At 41.6% G+C, this 21,553-nt stretch overlaps 1 protein-coding gene across 11 annotated transcripts in view; it reads right to left on the minus strand.

Moving 5' to 3' along the window:
• Window positions 1-21,553, minus strand: part of LOC142842305 (serine/threonine-protein kinase DCLK2-like) — a 220,459-nt gene that overhangs the window by 20,204 nt on the left and 178,702 nt on the right. For 10 of the 11 annotated variants that reach the window (XR_012909284.1, XR_012909286.1, XR_012909287.1 and 7 more), the window contains one exon: window positions 17,583-17,714. The gene's annotated coding sequence lies outside the window, so the exon portion shown is untranslated. Of the gene's footprint in view, window positions 1-17,582; window positions 17,715-18,042; window positions 18,429-21,553 lie in introns of those variants that run through there. The other variant, XM_075959120.1, reaches the window with a different exon arrangement.

Genomic DNA, 21,553 nt, shown 5'->3' on the forward strand with positions numbered 1-21,553 from the left:
GGATCCAAAACCACAGGGAAACCTTGTCTCAAAAAACCAAAAATAAAAATAAAAATAAAAACCGTGGGAAGAGCAGCCATGTGCATGAAGCCCAGCCACTTCTCCCCCCTGGGGACATTGGCCCCTTACTCACCTTGGCCCATCTGTGGAGAGCAACCCCTCATTCACCATGGTACAGCTGACAAACTCTCTCCCCACAAGGGAACCCAAGACACAGTGCACAAGAGAGACTGTGATTTCTTCAGGAAGCGATAAACCGGGAGTCCTTGCTCCCTGAAGAACCCATCCATTTGACTGGTGGAGGCTCTGATTGGTTAGTGAGGTCTGAGTGTCAGAATCAGGTGAGCAGAAGGTCCCAGCAATGGCTGCTAATCAGACCTATCCCAGATTGACTGTAGAACTAAGTCAAATTCAACAGCAAGTCTCTTGCTAATGTAAATCAATGGGTTGGGTTTTAAAAGGAAGTATACAAATTCAGAAAGGGGCTAATCAGACAATGTTGCACAAGAGAAACATTGGGTAAACCAAGAACATTTTAAACAAAGTCCACAGTGGTGTTGGAACTGATAACCATAGTTTTCACCCTTCTGTGAAAAGTCTTGGGTTCTGAGGACCCAGACCAGCAATGGAAGAGGTTGCTCAGCTTCCATGTAAAATGTTAGTCACTGAGTGCTGTAATCTAACACATGGAGTTGCATTCAATTGTCTGTTTCTCAAACATCTCAGCTGACTTAACTTTATCAATCAGGATTGTACATATCTGCATAGATCTGCTCATTGGAAACTGAATACTCAGTCGTTCAAGCTCCCCTCCCTAAATTGCACACCCACGAATTCTGTCTGTCTTCACTCACATGGAAGGAATTAATACATGCAGGGAAATTATAGAGAAAGTCACTCATCATGCCCCATCAGTCAGTCCTTCTTTAAAATGGAGACCCCTGCAGCTCACTGCCTTCAAGTTCAGTCTGTGACCTGGCTATTATCTCTTCTCAGAGCAGTGTTCCTCCTCTTCTGGTCTGAATGGAGAAGCCAGGCTCCATAAACAAATCCTTTCTCTGTTCTGCAATGGACAGTCCACTATGTACTCAAACTGGCAATTTCAGAATGTTGTGGTGCTGCAGACATGCAATCCAAGGTTTAGAGTGTTTAGGCAAGAAGACAAGAAGGGCAATGCCTTGTGGGGCTACAGACAGGGTTCAAATAGACTTCAATCAACATAGGAGACCTTGACTCAAAATTTCTTTTCATAAAGACTAGAAATGCCAATGTTCTAGAATTAATATACCTTTATGGCACAACAGGACTTAATGGGGTTGTGACACTGGCATGGTCTCTTGAGCAGCATTAAAAGGATGGTTTTTTAATGGAGGAATGGGTGTTTCTGCTGTTTGTAAAACAGGGCTGTCGCCTTTGTTTTGGGAATGCAGCTGGTTAATCCTAGGGAACAAACATTTATGTCTTATACTAATCTCTAACGTGCAGTTAGCATACCATTAACCTTTGGAGGATTTGGGATGCAACTCTCCCTTATATAAATTCTACTTTGTGACGTAATATTTTCTAAGAATTTATACCATCGATCCTAGTCTTATCACAGTAACAGTGGAGTGCTACTCTATAAAGGAACTACTGTTTACAAGCTCCACAGAATTAACTACAGATGGATAGTAAACCTAAATGTTAAATGTTCAAAGTACAAAACTTCTGGAAGATGCTAGAGGGACCAGGGCTCTCCGACCTTGGCAAATCTGTGTTACACGGGGCTGATTTCATAAAGGATATTTCAAAGCACAGTCCCGCTCCCTGTGCTCTGCACAGATGCAGTCAGGAGAGTGCCAGTCGGCCCAAGAGATACAAAGAACATGCAGGACCACTCAGATCATGCTGGAGCACACTGGCTGATGCAGGACCAGGCAAGAATATAAAGAAATCTGCATCTGATCACTAACTTCCACATAGCCAGGGGAAGATGAACCACACTGGCTCTTGTAGCTCAGCACCAGAGAATTTATACATAAAAATCGTAAGATTATTCAGGAATTCCATGGGTACGATTCAGATAAAACTCTGACAATTACTGCCCTAAGCTTCACTGAGCTCAAGAGTATATTGCTGAGCTTCAAGACCTGACAGCCAGCCATCCAGAACTGTAAAATGTGTCATTGCACAATTTAGCCACATGGTGGCAGCACGCGTCTACTATACTGTCGCCCGGCAAGAGACTCAAAGAAGTAGGAGTCTGAGAAGACTAAAAGAAATAGTGACTAGGCAAAAATGCTACATTCAGGGAACAAACACTATAGAAGTCCATAGGACAATGAGAGGAACTGCATCCCAGGAAGCCTGTAGCCAGGTGATAAGGCTAAAAGAGAGACTGTTCACTCAGGCCTTATCACCACCTAAGACTCTCTCCACTGAAAGTCTAAGCTATGATGAAGAGAGCCTGGACCTTACAGCCCTCTCCTACTTATCACTTTTTCCTGTTTCTGGTCTGCCTGGTCCCACAGAAAACAAGAAATGCTTCTGTTTGGTTTTAATTTTCTGATCACCCAGATGTTTTAAATGAGCAAAGCATTCTGAACTCTTAAGTCATCAGCTTCAGTCAAACATTTCTTCTCAGGTAATCCACATTTTAACAAAAGAAGCTAGGAGCAGGCATCCTGGCTTTTGTTAAGGGCAGAGGCAGCTTTTCTGCATTGCTACATGATCAGCTCGGACCGGGCTAATGGCTTTTGTGCCATATCGAAATATGGGCCCACAATCCACCCTCTTATTAATTTTAATAAACCCTTTGCTTCTGCAACAAGACAGATATGTCGCGCCTGACTTGGGCAAAGTCCTCATTTACCCAAATTTTCCCGTCATTGGAGCAGGCATCTTTTATGCAAGCCCCTGTCTTAGGCATCTGGGGAGAAGCCTCACACCCGTCATTGACTGCCGACCTCTGTAAAGAGATTAGTGGAGAGAAATATACTTTCTAGGCCCTGTGTATCAGCCATTACTTGTTAGGATGCATCACAATGCTTCATGTATAATTATGCTCCCAAAGACTATATTCTCCTATCTTAAAGGAGAGTAGAATCACCTGAGTTGAAAATGTTTCCTCCGCTGGTACAGAACATCATTCAGAGTTTACTTTCTCAGCATGCGTATCAACTCAACATTCATAGTCAATCTCTCTTTCAGCCAAATCTCAACCGCAGCAACTCACAATCGTGATTTTTACACATCATCAGTCAATACCGTTCTTTAGTTTTCTAATACCGTAACTTCATGTTTAGCCGGTCAAAACCAGCTCTCCCAATTTTCATAATTTCATGTTTGGCAGGTCAAAACCAGCTTTCCCAATTATTGATAATTTCATAATTAGCCGGTAAATACCAGCTCTCCTAATTCGTAATTGCATGTTTAGCCGGTCAGTACCAGCTCTCCAATTATTCATAATTTCATAATTTTCTTTACCATAACTTTATATGAAATTAAAATGACTGGAAACATTCAAAAATTGCCCAAATATAATATGCTTAACCATTGGAGAAATGCAAATCAAAACAACTCTGAGACTCTTATCTCTGTAACATGACAAAGATTAAAAACTCACAACTTATGTTTAAAGGAAACTCCTCCACTGCTGTTTAATTCTCACAAAATTAGGCAACAAACCATTTTAAAACTCAGCTATCTCTTCTGGGCCTATATACAAAAGATGCTCAACCATACAACAAGGACATGTGCTTAACCATGTTCATAGCAGAATTACTTTATCATACACAGAATCTGAAAACAACTCAAATGAATCTCCTCTACATATATCATGAGCGAGATACTCATAAATATTATAAATATTTGAGTAACTCTAATCACACAAATTGAAAAACTTGTATAACAAGAACTTTAAATCTCTGAAGGAAGATATTTAAGCCATCAGAAAATTGAAAGATTTCCTATTCTCTTGTAAAGATAGCACCAATCATAGCAAAATTGACAATGTTATTGAAAGCAATCTACGGATCTAATGCAAATGCCCATTAAACTTGTAACAAAATTCTTCACAGACTTTGAAAAAACAATCCTTAGCCTTGTGAGAAAAGACAAAAACTCAGGCTAGCCTGAACAATCTTAAAATCCTGTACAATCAAGGAACTTCTGAATGCATCACAATCTCTGACTTTAAACTTTACTAGAGGCACAGCACTGAAATCAATCCACCTTGGATACAAATTCACTTGCCTACAAACAGCAGACTATTAACAAAAAGGCAAAATTGTGAAATGAAAAAGCATTTTAACCTGCTTACCTCAGAGGCTACTTTAATTTAAATCTGGCTTTTTCTTTCAGTTGAAGCTGCGCTGCACAGCAGGGAGTAGAACAGGCTCTTTGTCTGTTAGACTGCCTTCCTGAGCTCTAGGGGGCAGATTTTTTACTAGGTGCCGGGGCTCAAGTCACATCCGCATCTAGCAGTCAGGTAGGCCCTGAATTAGCATCTCTATAAGACACCTTCCAAATTACAAAAGAAAGGAAGCACCAAACGTCTGAACTCTTAAGTCATCAGCTTCAGTCATACATTTCTTCTCAGGTAATCCACATTTTAACAAAAGAAGCTAGGAGCAGGCATCCTGGCTTTTGTTCAGGGCAGAGACAGCTTGTCTGCAGAGCTACGTGATCAGCTCCGACCGGGCTAATGGCTTTTGTGCCATATCGAAATATGGGGCCACACTGAAAGAACCTGTAAACTTCCTACTACTGGGGCTCATTATTGCCACCCAGAGTCCATCAATAGCTAGGACCACCTAGCTGGGATTCAAGACAATAGCAGTTACCACAATTCCATATTGGTAGTTAGTGTTACCTCTTCAGAGGAAGGTGGGATAAGAACTGGAGGTAGAAATCAACTATACAATTTAGGGAAGAGGCGGCTGGAGAGATGGCTCAGTGGTTAGGAGCATTGTGTGCTCTTCCAAAGGACCCGAGTTCGAGTCCTGGCAACCACATGGTGGCTCACAGCCATCTGTCATGGGGTCTGGTGCCCTCTTCAGGGCACCAGAATATTGTATATAATAAATAAATAATAATAAATAATAAATATTTGTTTATATTTATATGTATATGTATATAAAATAATATAATAAATAATAAATAAATAATATTTATATTTATTGGTGTTTATATGTATATAAAAATAATATAATAAATAATAAATATTTATATGTATATAATAAATAATATAATAAATAAATAAATATTTAAAAAAACCAATTTAGGGAAGAAAAAAAACAACTCTCGTGGCTCTTTATTGGCTCCCTATTTGCTCACAATCTACTACCCACTGGTGTTCTTGATTGTTAGGCTTGCCCAGAATCCCTCAATAGCTAGAATTGCCCAGCTAAGCCTCAAGCAGTTCCCCAACTAGATGAGCAGAAATCAAATGACTAAGCCAGCACAGCCCTTCCCAGCTCTACCATTCCACCCTAGGGGAACACAGGGTTCTAGTCTGGAATATTGGCATTTTAGTAGAAACTCTTCCAGTCTCTGAGAGCACTTCCTGTTCTTTTCCAAAATATGGTGTTACTTGTATGTGTTCCATTACAGAGTCACTGACCAGTGTAATAAACCCTTTCCCTTATAGCTCAGATATTCTGAAGCCAAACCTAGGTCACAGGCAAACAGCAACCCTTGATAAAGCAAAATTCATCATTTTTCTAATTTCTGGAAAGCTTAGAGGCAAGAAAGTGGTGACATAAATGATGTAATTAAAGTCTAGAAGTGTTTTACCCTAAAAGCATCAACTGCAAGCAATTTCTAAGTCTGTTTTGCCTCTGTCCATGACAAGAACCCACTTGTTCCAAAATTCTATAAAATGATTTTTCATGTTAAACTCTGCTGTTTCTGGGAATGCTAAAAGCTAGAACTCTTCACATATGTGGGAAAAGTTATATTTGGACCTTTCAGTTCTGTACCAGAAAAAAGAGACATTTTTAAAGAACTTTGCCACTGTGGCTTATTTTAAAAAAAAAGGCTTTCTAACTTTAAACATGTTTAAAAGGCCTTCTTTCCCTATACATGTGTTTAAAAGTTCCAGGCTTTTTTAATAAAAAAACAAAAACAAAATCGAAGTTCACTGTGTGTTTAAACAAAATTATGAAACGGCCTGTATTCCTCTTTATAGATTATTTTTCTTAGTCATCTCATTTTAAAATATAGGAGTTTTACATTAGGAATTTTCATTTATCGTTTTTCTTTTTCCTTTTTGCTGGGTTGGGACTTGGGGCCACTCCCATGCAAGTCAGGTGTTTATTACTGAGCTACTCCCAAATTCAAGATTGAACCTTTTTGTTTTGTTGGGGTTTTTTTGTCGTTGTTGTTTTGTCTGTTTGGATTTTTTGTTATTATTGTTTTTGAGGTGGAGTATCTCTGTGTAACCCTGGCTGTACTAGAACTCACTCTGTAGACCAGGCTAGCAGCAAACTCACAGAGATCTCCCTGCCTCTGCCTCATGAGTGAAGGTTGTAATTTTTTAAAGATAATGAAAAATATGGCTATTTGTTTTTTATCCCTGTACCAAAATACCTTCAGGAACCTAAAATGACTAAAGGTTTCAGAGAGCCATGATCAGATGGCTTTACAGTATGGGCCTCAGACAAGACAAAAAAGTAGTGGGTGAAGCACATAGCAGAGAAGGCTGCTTACTCAGCCAACAGACAGTAGTAACTGAGAGCTAAGAAGCCAGAGCAAGGCATCACTTCACAGAAATACCCCCACGAGGGGCTGGAGAGATGGCTCAGTGGTTAAGAGCATTGCCTGCTCTTCCAGAGGACCTGAGTTCGAGTCCTGGCAACCACATGGTGGCTCACAACCATCTGTCATGGGGTCTGGTGCCCTCTTCAGGGCACCAGAATATTGTATATAATAAATAAATAATAATAAATAATAAATATTTGTTTATATTTATATGTATATGTATATAAAATAATATAATAAATAATAAATAAATAATATTTATATTTATTGGTGTTTATATGTATATAAAAATAATATAATAAATAATAAATATTTATATGTATATAATAAATAAATAAATATTTAAAAAAAAGAAATACCCCCACGAATCTCCATCTCCAAACAGCCAACCAAACTGTTGTCCCATCAACCAGCTACTCCAGTGATGAGGTTAGAGGCTCTGGCATGTTCCGGCCTCTCCAAACCCCATGTGTTAACAAGCAAGCAGATAGCCTTCGGGTGTGACAACGCTTAATTTAAACCCTTACACCATGCTTCTAAGTACTAAAAACTTACGATTAAATCATGATGTTTGGTACCTAACTTTAAATACCTACAAAAGCATTTATGATGTCTTTCTTTAAACATCTGTGAAGCTGCACTACGTAAACATGCACAAGAGAGACAGGCTGAAACCCAAGCCAGCAGATTATAAACCACAACTTCCCAAAGTTTGTGTCCATTAGACAACACAGATGTCCTTGTAGCCTGTCTGTCAAAAATAAAGGTCCAAAATAAAGTTCAGTATGATATCTACTAACAATGTTAATACGTAAAGAGTATTTACTTTTGAATAACGTTGTTACACTAAACCAGGACTTTAAATTCTCAGTACTATAAATATATAGCCCAAAGAACCATGTTATAGTTGCCTGTGAATCTTAGGATTCTGCCTTCCAATGATCAATCACCAAAATCCCCATTTCTAGATGTGACAACTAAAAGCTGAGTCCAGATATAGCTCTATGTCTCCTAGGACTTAAATAAAATCACTGCTGCTTTAGAAACCATGAGTTAACTTAAATGAAATTCTAAAAGTTGATCTAAGCGATTTTATGAAGACTTTAGATATATTAGTCAATATTACTAATAAATCCAAATCTTATAAATGGAGTCAATACCAATAGGGAATGTAAACATTCTAAAGAAGGAAAAAATTCAAAGCATAATAACAAGGACATGAATGCTGCTATCACATGATACTCATAATGTTTTCAATCTCGAAGCCTTCGGGTCCACGAAAGAAACCAACACCGCTAAAAGTCCACTATTTCAGGATGAAATCAGTGACGGCTTACGGCAAGTTGTCTAAAGGACAATTTCTGTCTTTGTGACACACACCCAGTTAATGTTAAACTAAAACAAACTCAGGTAGTAAGTGAACTAGGACAAAATATGCTTAAGACAGTCTAAAATTGTATAAAGACAGTTCACTAATATGTCTAAGTTTCTTTCTCATTTCTCTTCAAAGGAAATCTGTCATAAAAATACACACATTTTATCAAACACACTACACACTACACCAACACATACACACACGATACAAACACACTACACACACCATACTACACCAAACACATATACATACACACATCATACACACACTACACCACACACATACACACACCAAACACATCGCACACACTACACCACACACATACATTTCTACACAATACACATCACACTAAACCACATACATATACACATCACACACTCCACACTATACCACACTACATCACACGTACCACACACATACATATACACACCATCCACACCACACACACTACACCACACACACATACCTACACACATCACAATACACCACACACACATACACACACATGACACACACCATACTACACCACACATACCACACTAAACCACACACACCATACACACACACATCACAATACACCACACACACATACACACACATGCACACACACACTAAACCACACACACATATACACTACACACTACACCACACACACACACATCACACACACACACTACACCACACACACACCACACACACACATCACAATACACCACACACACCACACACACACATCACAATACACCACACACATACACATCACACACACACACTACACCACACACATACACACACCACACACATCACACATACACTACACCACACACATACACACACCACACACATCACACACACACATCACACACACATCACACACCACACACATACATACACACCATCCACACACACACACCTACACACTACACCAAACACATACACACCACACACATCACACACCACACACACATCACACACACACCACACACATACACACACCACACACATCACACATACATTACACCACACACATACACACACCACACACATCACACACACACCACACATACATACACACACCACACACATACATACACACCATCCACACACACACCTACACACTACACCACACACATACGCACCACATACATCACACACCACACACACATCACACATACACTACACCACACACATACACACACCACACACATCACACATACACTACACCACACACATACACACACCACACACATCACACACACACCACACATACATACACACACCACACACATACATATATACAACTAAACCACATACATACACACATCACACACTCCACACTATACCACACTACATCACATGTACCACACATACATATACACACCATCCACATCACACACATCTACACACTACACCACACACACATACCTACACACATCACAATACACCACACACACATACATACACATGACACACACCATACTACACCACACGTACCACACTAAACCACACACACATACACACACCACACACACACACATCACAATACACCACACACACATACATACACATGACACACACCATACTACACCACACATACCACACTAAACCACACACACCATACACACACATGCACACACTATAAAGAATCTTAAAGCAGTTAGACATGGGCATGGGCATAGTGGCACACACCTTTAATCTCAGCACTTGAGAGGCAGAGGCAGGCAGATCTCTTTGAGTTCAAGGCCAGCCTTGTCAACATAGAGAATTTCAGAACAGTCAAGGATACATTGAAATCGTGTCTCAAAAGTACAAAAGAAAAAAAAAACATCAGCAGCAAGTAGTTAGTTTAACCAATCCAGAGAATAAAGAAATTTTATGGAAAAATAAAGTAAAAATGAACACTGCCTAACTAAGGTTTTCATTAATCTTAAACATAGCCCAATTTCTTGCTATTTTTAGAAGAATTATTTACGTGTGTGAGTGCTTCTATTTGCATGTGTGCCTGCACGAAAGAAGAGGGCACCCGTTCCCACTACAGATGGTTGTGAGCCACCATGTGGTGGCCGGGACTCGAACCCAGGACCCCTGGAAGAGCAGCCAGTGCTCTTAACTGCTGACCACTCCTCTAGCCCCAACTCCTTGTCATTTTAAGGCTAGAGATACTGTTCTATTTCTCCTTAAACCATACACCAAACAAAAAATAGCAAGTGAAACCAAAATTTTAAATCACAAAGATAACCACAGCTCCTCAAGAATGGCCTGGGTGCCAAGAATGTAGGATCCAAAAATTGTGTATACAAAAGTCAAATCTATACTTTTTTTTTCAAAAACAATGGATCATGTCAAAGCTTGAAAACATCACTTTCTTTGCACATGAAAAACATGTACGTTAATAAGACCTAACAGGAGATGTAAATATCTGGGTAGGGAAGGTCTACAATCACAGAACTTAGGAGGCGGAGGCAAGTGAATGCATCAAGTCCGAGCCAACGTGGGCCACACAGTAAGACCCTATCTCTGAAGAAAAACCAACTAACCAACAAGTGACCAGAGTAATCCCTGTAGCATTCTATAGCCATCTTCCAAGGTTTCAAAGATCACTTTCAGACTGTTTAACTTCAGGATGATGCAGAATGATAACAACAGCAAACATTTGGTTTCTGATGGTAATGACAACCTCTGAATTACTTTTATTTATTTATTTTACAGCCCGACTGCAGTTTCCCCTCCTTCCTCTCCTCTCATTCCCTCCCCCTCACCTCTGTGCCCCCAGTCTACTGTTTCTGCTGCATTACTTTTTAAGTTGTCTTTCCTATCCTTGTGAGCAAAATAAAAAATACAACACACAGATCTCACTCATTGTTTCTTTCCCTTAGCCTTTTCCTCAACTGTTAGATTTCCCCAAACACAGATGGAAATGTCCAGTATGAAGGAAGAAATGGAATGTTTTCACATTCGGTATTTAACTGGTAGCGATCCATTTTCATGATTCCATGCTGGGCTTAAACTTGCTATGCACAGTTTTTTTTTTGTTAGAATTTATTTATTATGTATACAGTGTTTTTCCTACATATATGCTGCAAACCAGAAGAGGGCACCAGATCTCATTACAGATGGTTGTGAGCCACCATGTGGTTGCTGGGAATTGAACTCAGGACCTCTGGAAGAGCAATCAGTACTCTTAACCTCTGAGCCATCCCTCCAGCCCCTATACACAGTTTCTTATGTTTGTTTTTCTGGCTATTTTAGACAAATTTCTAAAATGAATTTATGAGTTCAAGCACTAAGACCTTTGAGAGAGTTACAAAAAATTGCATACTGCTTTTCAAAGCTAATAAATTGTACACTTTTATCTCTTTTGATCACTGCATCCTCAAAAACATTGGACATTTTTAGTGTTATAGTATTTGTGTTCTAATAAATAAAGTTTTACTGGAGATCAGAAGGCAAAGCAGCCACCCTAGTCAGCCCTACAGGCCAGGGAGTGGTGGCACATACCTTTAATCCCAGGACTCAGAAGACAGAGTTAGATGGATCTCTTTGAGTTCAAGGCTACCCTGGGCTACACAAAATCAATCCACAAACAGATCCAGGTGGTGATGGTTCACACCTTTAATCCCAGCTTTTGGGAATCACACACCTTTAATGGAGAGAGGTGAAGACAGGAGCAATATGACTGGGCAGAGAGTAGAATATTTTTTGTTCGTCTGAGAGTTGGTAGAGATAAGATCTCTCTAGTTGCTTGACTGCTTTGCTTTTCTGATCTTCAACTTGAACCCAATATCTATCTCTAGGTTTTTATTATTCGTGCAACAGAAATTTCTCTTCCTAAAAGAAAATCAATTTAAGCACCAAAAGGAAGACCGAAGGACTGTTGGGGGATATCAGGAACAAAGCCCGTGTCTCACCCATACTAAACAAATACTCTACACTGAGTCACAGTCTCAGTACTCAAATGTTTCATCACGAGTTTACACATTTTAAAGGTGACTGCATTTGTCTGTGCTTCAACTGTACAAACTTTTAGTCACTTTTCCAGGATCCCCTAATATTAAGTTGCTATACCTCAACATAAAACTGCTGCTTGACATCCAGAAATTTAGTGTTTATACAGTCCAAAAAACCTTACTTACTGTAACTTTCCCACTATTTTTATTATTGGAAAATTCTTTTCCATTTTGACATAGCTATTGATATAGTTTCAGTGCCTTTGTTAAAGATACTACACATTTCAGACATAGACCTCAGGGAAATAGAGTTGGAACTGACCTGCAAGCCTCCTTCCCAAGGACTAGCTCTAGTAGTACCTGAAGATGCTATGCAAACTGCCAAAGGAAAAGAGAAATCAACATTCCTACCCAGCTATAAAACTTAGGAACCTCAGTGATACACGTGCTTGCACAACCGTGTTGAGCCTTTCACTGTGCTGGTGCTCTGACATGGGGATCAGACAAAAACTATCAGGATCAGTTTTCAGGAAACTGGAGACAGGCAGATGTCTGTGAGTTCAAGGCCAGCCTGGTTTACGTAGTGAGTACCAAGACAGCCGAAGCTATGTAATGAGACCTTATCTCTCAACGATGTTTTCTTCATTTTACTGGCACACATACAGGTTTCTTTTAGTCTTTAAAACCAAATCTCACTTCTAAGACAAAGTGTGAGGTAGTCCCTTCTACTGCTAAATTATATAGAAGACAATTTTAATTATGTTGTCCTGTAGACAGAGCAAGGGTACCATTTGCTAAAAGTAATGGAGAAACTCGGGCACTTTGAGGACTCCTCAGAATAGCTACCTTATTTCCTTTGGAGGGAAACTGTAAAAGAGAAAGCATCAACTGAGGCCTGTTAGAAATCAGTAACCCTGGCATGCATGCTGCTTAGGTTTCATCAACTGTGACATCGAGAAAATGACTTTAGAATATAAGTTTATGCTGAAATAAGAAAACCACCTAGTTCAGAGATCAGTTTCCTCCCTCTTGTTGTTATGGCTACATGGAATGCACTTTTGCATTACGAAAGATGTCTGAGAGGTAGCATAACTACCAACCACCCGTCCCTTCCTAAAAACTAATAAATATTGCAGAAACTCAAGAATGACCCAACATATTACCAAGTGGTCCTTCTGAGTTGTTGTGCCAGGATTACTAATTTCTAATAGGCCTCTGCTGTCGCTTCCCTCGACCCTAGTTATCCTCTTCAGGGAGAAGGCAGGTGAGATTCATCTTGATTCACCCCGTTGTGGACCAAATGTGGAAAATTCTTTAAGCACGGCCACTTTTCCATTTTGTCTACACACTGAAATCATCTGGGGAACTTTCAAAACCTTAACGCCCAAGTCACACCCCAACCATGCACATCATAATATCTAAGGGGTGGGTGGGGCCAGTCACCTATACTTTAAAAAGTGTCCAGTATGGTCCAAGATGAAGCCAAGGTTGATACCTGCTATGCTGGATCGCCCCTCTTGATTTCGAGTGACTTCTGCCATAAGTGAAATCAGAAAAGCCAACCTGGAGCAAGTCAGAACCACAGCCATGCTCAGAAGGTACAGTGGGATCCCAAACACGGGGACAGCACAAGTGCTGCGCTGAGCTCCACCCCGCGCCTCACTGGAGGACCATGCTTTCAAACAGCTTGCCCTTCCAGCAAAAATAAGTCGGCTAATTGGGACACCTGGCTCGAGCACGAGGGCCTTGCTCGCAGGTGGGCCCCCGCTCAGCCCTAGTGATGCCCCACCTCTAGCCACGCCCTAAGTACACCTTTATGGCACAACAGGACTTAATGGGGTTTTGACACTGGCATGGTATGCTCCTCCCTCTGGGCCTCTCCGCTGCCGCCCCGCGCCCTCCCTCAGCACCGTGTGACCCTGTTCACCCTCCGCCCCCTCCGCGCCCCGTACCAGCTCCAGCGGCGGTTGCAGGTCACAGGTGGTGCTTTCTCCGCTGTTTATCCACTGTTCTGTTAATATTTCGGCATTTTTTATTTTGCCACAGGGGCCCGGGCATCATGGGAAATCGAGTTCCCTTTGCATTCTGCACATTCACGGACTACAGGCAAAATGGCCGCCGCAGGGAATCATGGGAGACGTAGTCCAGAGCCCCGGGGAGTGGCGCGGCCATCCCTCCGCGACGAGGGGTGTGGGGGCGGGGCGCCCACACGTGCGGACACGCCGCGGGGAGAACCCAGGCCCCTCCCCCGGACCCCAGCCGCGATTAGTACCCAAGAGAGAACAGGGTGGTGGTGGCGCAGGCCTTTAATCCCAGCACTCAGGAGGCAGACGCAGGTGTATCTCTTTGAGTTCAAGGCCAGGCAGTTCCAGATAGCAGAGCTAAGAGACTTCTGGATTAGGCATTCGAATGTGGGGTCTTCCATTTAAATGAAGTTCGAAGGACAGAGAGAGTGAGGTACGGAGTCCTGTGCATCATTCACAATGATGTTTCCGTGCTGGTCCCAAATCACCACCCATGCGGTTTCTGGAGTCCTTTAGGGGCTGTTCTGAAGTGCACCAACTAGATATTTACTAATGCTAATGGCGTTTGGTTCTTGTTTTGGGTTTGGGGAAGGGGGAACCGAGGGAGCCTTGCATGTGTATTTTAGACATATAGACACCACCATGTCAAAAGACCCAATGCCTCAGTTCCGCGGGAATAGATGAACTTCCCTCCACCCCACCAGCACAGGGAGCTTCAGTGTAGTGATGTTTTGTTTGGTTTTGTGTTTTTTCTTCAGCTTTCACCCCTGATAAGTGACTTCAGCTGTTTCTTATATAGAGCAATTAGAAGCCAGGTGGTAGTGATGCACACTTTAAATCCCAGCATTCGGGAGGCAGAAGCAGGCGGATCTCAGAGGAGGTCACCAGTTTCAGTCAAGGTAAGGGAATACTGTGGGAGTGTGTTGGTCTGTCTATGTGTGACACTGTTCGCCCTCCGCCCATAAAAGCAAGAAGAGTTAAGGGACCCTTCCATTTAAGGTCACTGAGTTCAGACTGGCAAAACCAAGAATCCCATCTGATACCCAGATCACCCTCCCTGCACAAACTCTCATTCCATAGTCTTCAGCTCCTCAAAAACTCATTCAGTCTTCAAAATGAGTTCGATGTGTCAGAGTGTGAAGCCAAACAGAGAACAAAAGATATGTGTTCAGCCGTGCTGTTTCTAATCAACACCCTGGCTTTGGTGCACACCCACCATTAAAATCACATAAAATGGCAATAAAGTTCTCCACAATATATCACTCACAGTATGATCCATTCTTCTGAGTCACTGGTCCTCTTTCAGCACAAAACATGGTATGATTACTCTACCGAGCTGTACCATATCCTAAAGCCTGCAAGTATTAGCCATATACTCATAAAAGGCATTTGTAAGAAGAGTTTGATACAAAGGTAGCTTTTCCATAACTAAATCTCACTGATCTCCCTAGGAAGCACAAATAACTCTAATACCCAAGTGCCAGTATTGAAGTTACCCCAAATTTTAGTGATTGGCCATTAAAGCAAGAAATGTTAAGGGACCCATCCAAGGTCACTGAGTTCGGACTGGCAACTGATACCCAGATCACACTCCCTGCACAAACTCTCATTCTATTGCCTTCAGCTCCTCAAAAACTCGTTCAGTCCTCAGAATGAGTACAATGCCTCTGAGTGTAATACCCAAGGGCCAATATTGCACTGACCCCAAATTTTAGTGATTGGCCATTAAACCTAGAAAAGTTAAGGGACCCTTCCATTTAAGGTCACTGAATTCGGACTGGCAACACCAAGAATCCCATCTCATACACAGATGACAATCCCTGCACAAACTCTCATTCTATTGCCTTCAGCTCCTCAAAAACTCGTTCAGTCCTCAAAATGAGTTCAATGCTTCTGAGTGTGAAGCCAAACAGAGAACAAACAATATGTGTTCATCCGTGCTGTTTCTAAAAAACACCCTGGCTTTGGTGAACAACCAACATTAAAATCACTTAAAAATGCCAATAACTTCTTCCACAATATATAAATTACAGTATGATCTACATCTTATGAGTCATTGGTCCTCTTTCAACACACATGGCATGAATCCTTTACCGAGCTGTACTATATCCTGAAGCCATCATGTATTTGCCACATAATTATAGAAGGCATTTGTGCGAAGGGTTCGAGTCAAAAGGAGCTTTCCCATAACTAAATCTCAACGATCTCTCTTGGAAGCCCAAATAAATGTAATACCCCATTGCCAATACTGCAGTGACCACAAATTTTTAGTGATTCGCCATTAAACCCAGAAGAGTTAAAGGACCCTTCCATTTAAGGTCACTGAGTTCGGACTGGCAACACCAAGAATCCCATCTCATACACAGATCACCCTCCCTGCACAAACTCTCATTCCATAGTCTTCAGCTCCTCGAATTGGCTATATTACTTGCCTCTTTGATTGCTCTGCTTACACTCTTGAGTACTTGACCAACTACTGCATCCTATTGGAATTCTTCCCTTTCGAAAAGAAGAAGGATCAAATGAAGAAATGCATGAAGGAAAGACAGACAAAAAGAAGAAAGGAAGAAAGAGTGCTGCTAAGGTCAAGACCAGAGAAAAACAGAGATCCTCTCTGCTTCATAAGAAAAACCAGTGAGGTAACTGGAAGTAGGGTCAGGAGACAGGAATTAAATAGGGTAGTATCACCTGATTTCTTAGCACTGATACCTGAATTAGATAGGGTAGTATCACCTGATTTCTTAGCACTGATACCTGAACCTCCTTTCAGGCAAATCAAATTAGCATTTGAGCATAAGATCCAAAATTCACTCACTCTCTCTCCCTCGCTCTGTGTGTTTGTGTGTGTGTGTGTGGGTGGGGGGGTATTGTGAGGTTGTAGTGGTGTGTGTGGTATGTAAGCTCCTAGTATGATTTCCTGATGTGTCCAGGAAGGAGAACCTCCACACCAGATGATCAAATGTGTGTGTGTACGTGTGTCTGTGCACAGTCACGCGTGTCTCTGCACATTTGAGGTTGATGCCTATATACAGGTTTGAGTGTGTTTTCTCGTGTCTTGTCCACTTTTTTTCTGAGACAGAGTCTTTCATTGGCCTGAAGCTCACAAAATAGGGTAAGCTGTCTGAGCAGTAAACCCCAGGAACATTACGTATCCACAGTTTTGTGCTGGGATTCCACAACTGGAGTTTTATGTAGATTCTGGGGATTGCAAATCAAGCACCTTGTTAATTGAGCTTTCCCCTCAAATCCTAGGATGAAGTTTTAATTGGGATACAAAATAATCAGTTAGAAATGTGGTTTTTAAAAAGTGGATTTATATTTTTTAAAAAAGGTGGGGGCGGGGGTGTATTCTGAAAACTTTGACTTTGATCCTGAGTTCTAAGTGTTTTCCAAATCAGCTAGGGCTCCAAAAGACCAAGGTATTATTCCACCAAAACCCAAGTTGGTGAGCCAAAGAGTTTAAAACTTACAGCTAACAGATGAGGAGTTACTTACAGGAGCAAAGCAGCGACACCACAGAAAGTCTGACTGCAGCAAGGAAAGATTCCTTCTCTGTAGCCAGATAGATGGAAGTGCCTGCCCGTCAGTCGACCGTTCACACTCTCAGTACTCCAGTGTCTCCAGAGGCTACAGAAACACAAGTAACTGGGTCAGAATCACACACAGATGACAAGGAAATACTTCGGTGAGAGTCTAATAACTCCCACTCCAGGTTAAATGCCCTTGTATAAAGAACCATCAGCAGGCCGGTGGTGGTAGGGTGTGTAACAAGGAAGCTCAGTAAGTCGTGGAAAGCAAGCCTGTAAGCAGCATTCCTGCCATGGCCTCTGTATACTGGTATATTTGTGTTAAAATGAATAAAGCTTGCCTGAAAATAAGCGGGCAAAGCAGCCACACTCCTCAGCTATACAGGACCGTGGTGGTGGTGGGGGGGAGCAAAACTTTAATCCCAGTGCTCAGGAGGCAGAGGCAGGCAAGTCTCTGAGTTCAAGGCTATTCTGGGCTATACAAGATTGATCCAGAAACAGATATCAGTGTTTGGGAATCACACATGTTTAATCCCAGTACTGGAGAAGGGGAGACAGGAGCAATATGAAGAGCAGAGAGAGGAATATAAAGGGGGAGAGACAGGAACTCAGGAGTGTGGAGTCTGATAATTTGTGGAGACAGGATCATCACCTTGAGTCTGAAGACTTGGTAGAGGTGGTTGGCTGCTTTGTATTTCTGATCTTCAGCTTGGACCCCAATACCTGCCTCTGGGTTTTTATGATTCTGCTACACCTCTGCTTTGATTTCTGCTTCGAGATTCCTTCCTTGATTTCCTTACATGATGGACTAAAACTGGAAACTTAAATAAAGCCTTTCAATTTGATTTTGACCATAGTGATTACAATTTAAAACTAATACAGCATATTCCCAAGTGGGGGATAAACCAGACACCCTTAAATCTCATATATGGGCCATCCATAATCTTCAGCGTGACACATACCCTGCATTAAGAGCCCCAAACCACCATTAAGGCCACTTGCTTTGAAGAATTTTTTTTTAATTTTAGAGATTTATTTTACGAAAAAGTTGCAAAAATAAGACAGAATATTCCCAAATGCCCTGAACCTGGTTGATTCTTTTGTTACGATTTTGAGTGGATGTGTCACAATTGTTGAGCCAATCAAGGCATTCCTAATTACTAAATCCATGGTTTATTCAGATATCCTTATCTTTTACCATTACTCTTTACCATTGTCCATTAGTGTCTCCCACGAAGACACTAATTCATACAGCAGTGGTTCCCATGGCTTTTTGTAAGACATATATTTGTGTTGAGGAATCATTTATACTTCTAGGGTAAAATGAAACGTTAGTGTGTTGCATCCTTCCCTACTGTCTTTATCTCAATGGAGTCACCTTTGGGAAGACCATGAGAAGTTCTTTTCTGAAGTACATCACCTCCATCAAGGTTGCAGAGAACATCAAGTTCTTCATGTTGTATATTGTTCATTTTATAAAAGCTCCCTCCAGAAATGGAAGCCTCACAGACATGGTGGCTGTCCTTGTGTTAATGTCGACCTACCACAGTGTCAACTGAGAGGGAAGCCTCTAATGAGAAACTGCCTACATCAGATGAAGAGGTTGGTCTTTGGACACATGTGTGTGTGGTTTCCCTGATTATTAATTCACAAAAGAGGTCCCGGTCCGCTGTAGGCAATACCATTCCTAGGGAGGAGGCTCTAGGTTAGATAAAAGTACCAGCGAAGCACGAGCCTATGGGCAAGCCAGAGAAGGGACTAGCTAATGTAAGACTTTAAGACAATCCTGAAGCCATTTCTGACTATTCTAAATCCTCTCAGCCTCTGTGCCATAGTGCTTCCCCTCCTCCCCTGGGAACTAAGGACCTTATAGCTACACACGCAGTAAGAGTAGGAGACTGAAGCACTCCTCTCTCAATAATGGACAGACTGGGGTCACACAGAGGTCAGACTGGGGTCACACAGGTCAGACTGGGGTCACACAGGTCAGACTGGGGTCACACAGGTCAGACTGGGGTCACACGGGGGTCAGACTGGGGTCACACACGGGTCAGACTGGGGTCACACAGGTCAGACTGGGGTCACACAGGTCAGACTGGGGTCACACAGGTCAGACTGGGGTACACAGGTCAGACTGGGGTCACACAGGTCAGACTGGGGTCACACGGGGGTCAGACTGGGGTCACACGGGGGTCAGACTGGGGTCACACACAGGTCAGACTGGGGTCACACAGGTCAGACTGGGGTCACACAGGTCAGACTTGGGTCACACAGAGGTCAGACTGGGGTCATACTGGGGTCAGACTGGGGTCACACAGGTCAGACTGGGGTCATACAGAGGTCAGACTGGGGTCACACAGAGGTCAGACTGGGGTCACACACAGGTCAGACCAGGGTCATACTGGGGTCGCGTAAAAGAAAATCAATTTAAGCACCAAAAGGAAGACCGAAGGACTGTTGGGGGATATCAGGAACAAAGCCCGTGTCTCACCCATACTAAACAAATACTCTACACTGAGTCACAGTCTCAGTACTCAAATGTTTCATCACGAGTTTACACATTTTAAAGGTGACTGCATTTGTCTGTGCTTCAAACTGTACAAACTTTTAGTCACTTTTCCAGGATCCCCTAATATTAAGTTGCTATACCTCAACATAAAACTGCTGCTTGACATCCAGAAATTTAGTGTTTATACAGTCCAAAAAACCTTACTTACTGTAACTTTCCCAATATTTTTATTATTGGAAAATTCTCTTCCATTTTGACATAGCTATTGATATAGTTTCAGTGCCTTTGTTAAAGATGCTACACATTTCAGACATAGACCTCGGGGAAATAGAGTTGGAACTGACCTGCAAGCCTCCTTCCCGAGGCCTAGCTCGAGTAGTACCTGAAGATGCTATGCAAGCTGCCAAAGGAAAAGAGAAATCAACATTCCTACCCAGCTATAAAACTTAGGAACCTTGGGGGCTGGAGAGATGGCTCAGTGGTTAGAGCATTGCCTGCTCTTCCAAAGGTCCTGAGTTCGAGTCCTACCAACCACATGTGGCTCAGAACCATCTGTAATGAGGTCTGGTGCCATCTGCTGGCCTGCAGACATGCACGCGGACAGAATATCGTATACATAATAAATAAATATAAAAATCAGAATAACGTATACATCATAAGTAAATATAAAAATCAGAATATTGTATCCATAATAAATCAATATAAAAATTAGAATATTGTGTATATAATACATAAATAATTAAATATAAAATTAGAATATTGTATACATAATAAATATATAAATAAATATTTAAAAAAAAAACTTAGGAACCTCAGTGATACCTTTCTGACAAGATACCCCCATGGTACAATAACAACACAAGGGCACTTTATCACGGGAATGACCAACATCTGTCTAATAGAACTTAAGGTCTACTCAATAGGAGGGAATGCACACCCAGTACTATAAACTTAGCCAATATCTATGGCTAGAGAGGTTCGAGACCCTAGGGGAGAACCAACAATTGCCAAAATCAATATACTTTCTAACAATACTCTAAATGCTTACTCTTATACCCAAAGATAAGCGTAACTCTCAACCCCTCCACAAGAAAACCCTTCTTTTGTAGTAGAGAACATTATAGAGATATACAACAGGTCCACATGGAGAGAATATGTGACCACAGGTGCTCAGCCCCAACTGGTTTTCCTACAATGTAACTCCTACTCCTAAGGCCCAGAAAAAACATGGAAGAGGAGGAAGATGGGAAGAACCAGATGACCCAGGACACTTGTTGCTAGTATCTTCTACACATGACAGAAAAACTGTACCTGTGAAATCTCAACAATACAGTTACCTAAACAAGACTTGCATAGTGATGCCACCAGTCGACATGCCAATGCGCATGAGGGAGATAAAACTTTAATTTTAATTTAATGTAATCAGAATT

The sequence above is a fragment of the Microtus pennsylvanicus genome, unplaced genomic scaffold (genome assembly GCF_037038515.1).
Source record: "Microtus pennsylvanicus isolate mMicPen1 unplaced genomic scaffold, mMicPen1.hap1 Scaffold_51, whole genome shotgun sequence".
Taxonomy (NCBI): Eukaryota; Metazoa; Chordata; class Mammalia; order Rodentia; family Cricetidae; genus Microtus; species Microtus pennsylvanicus.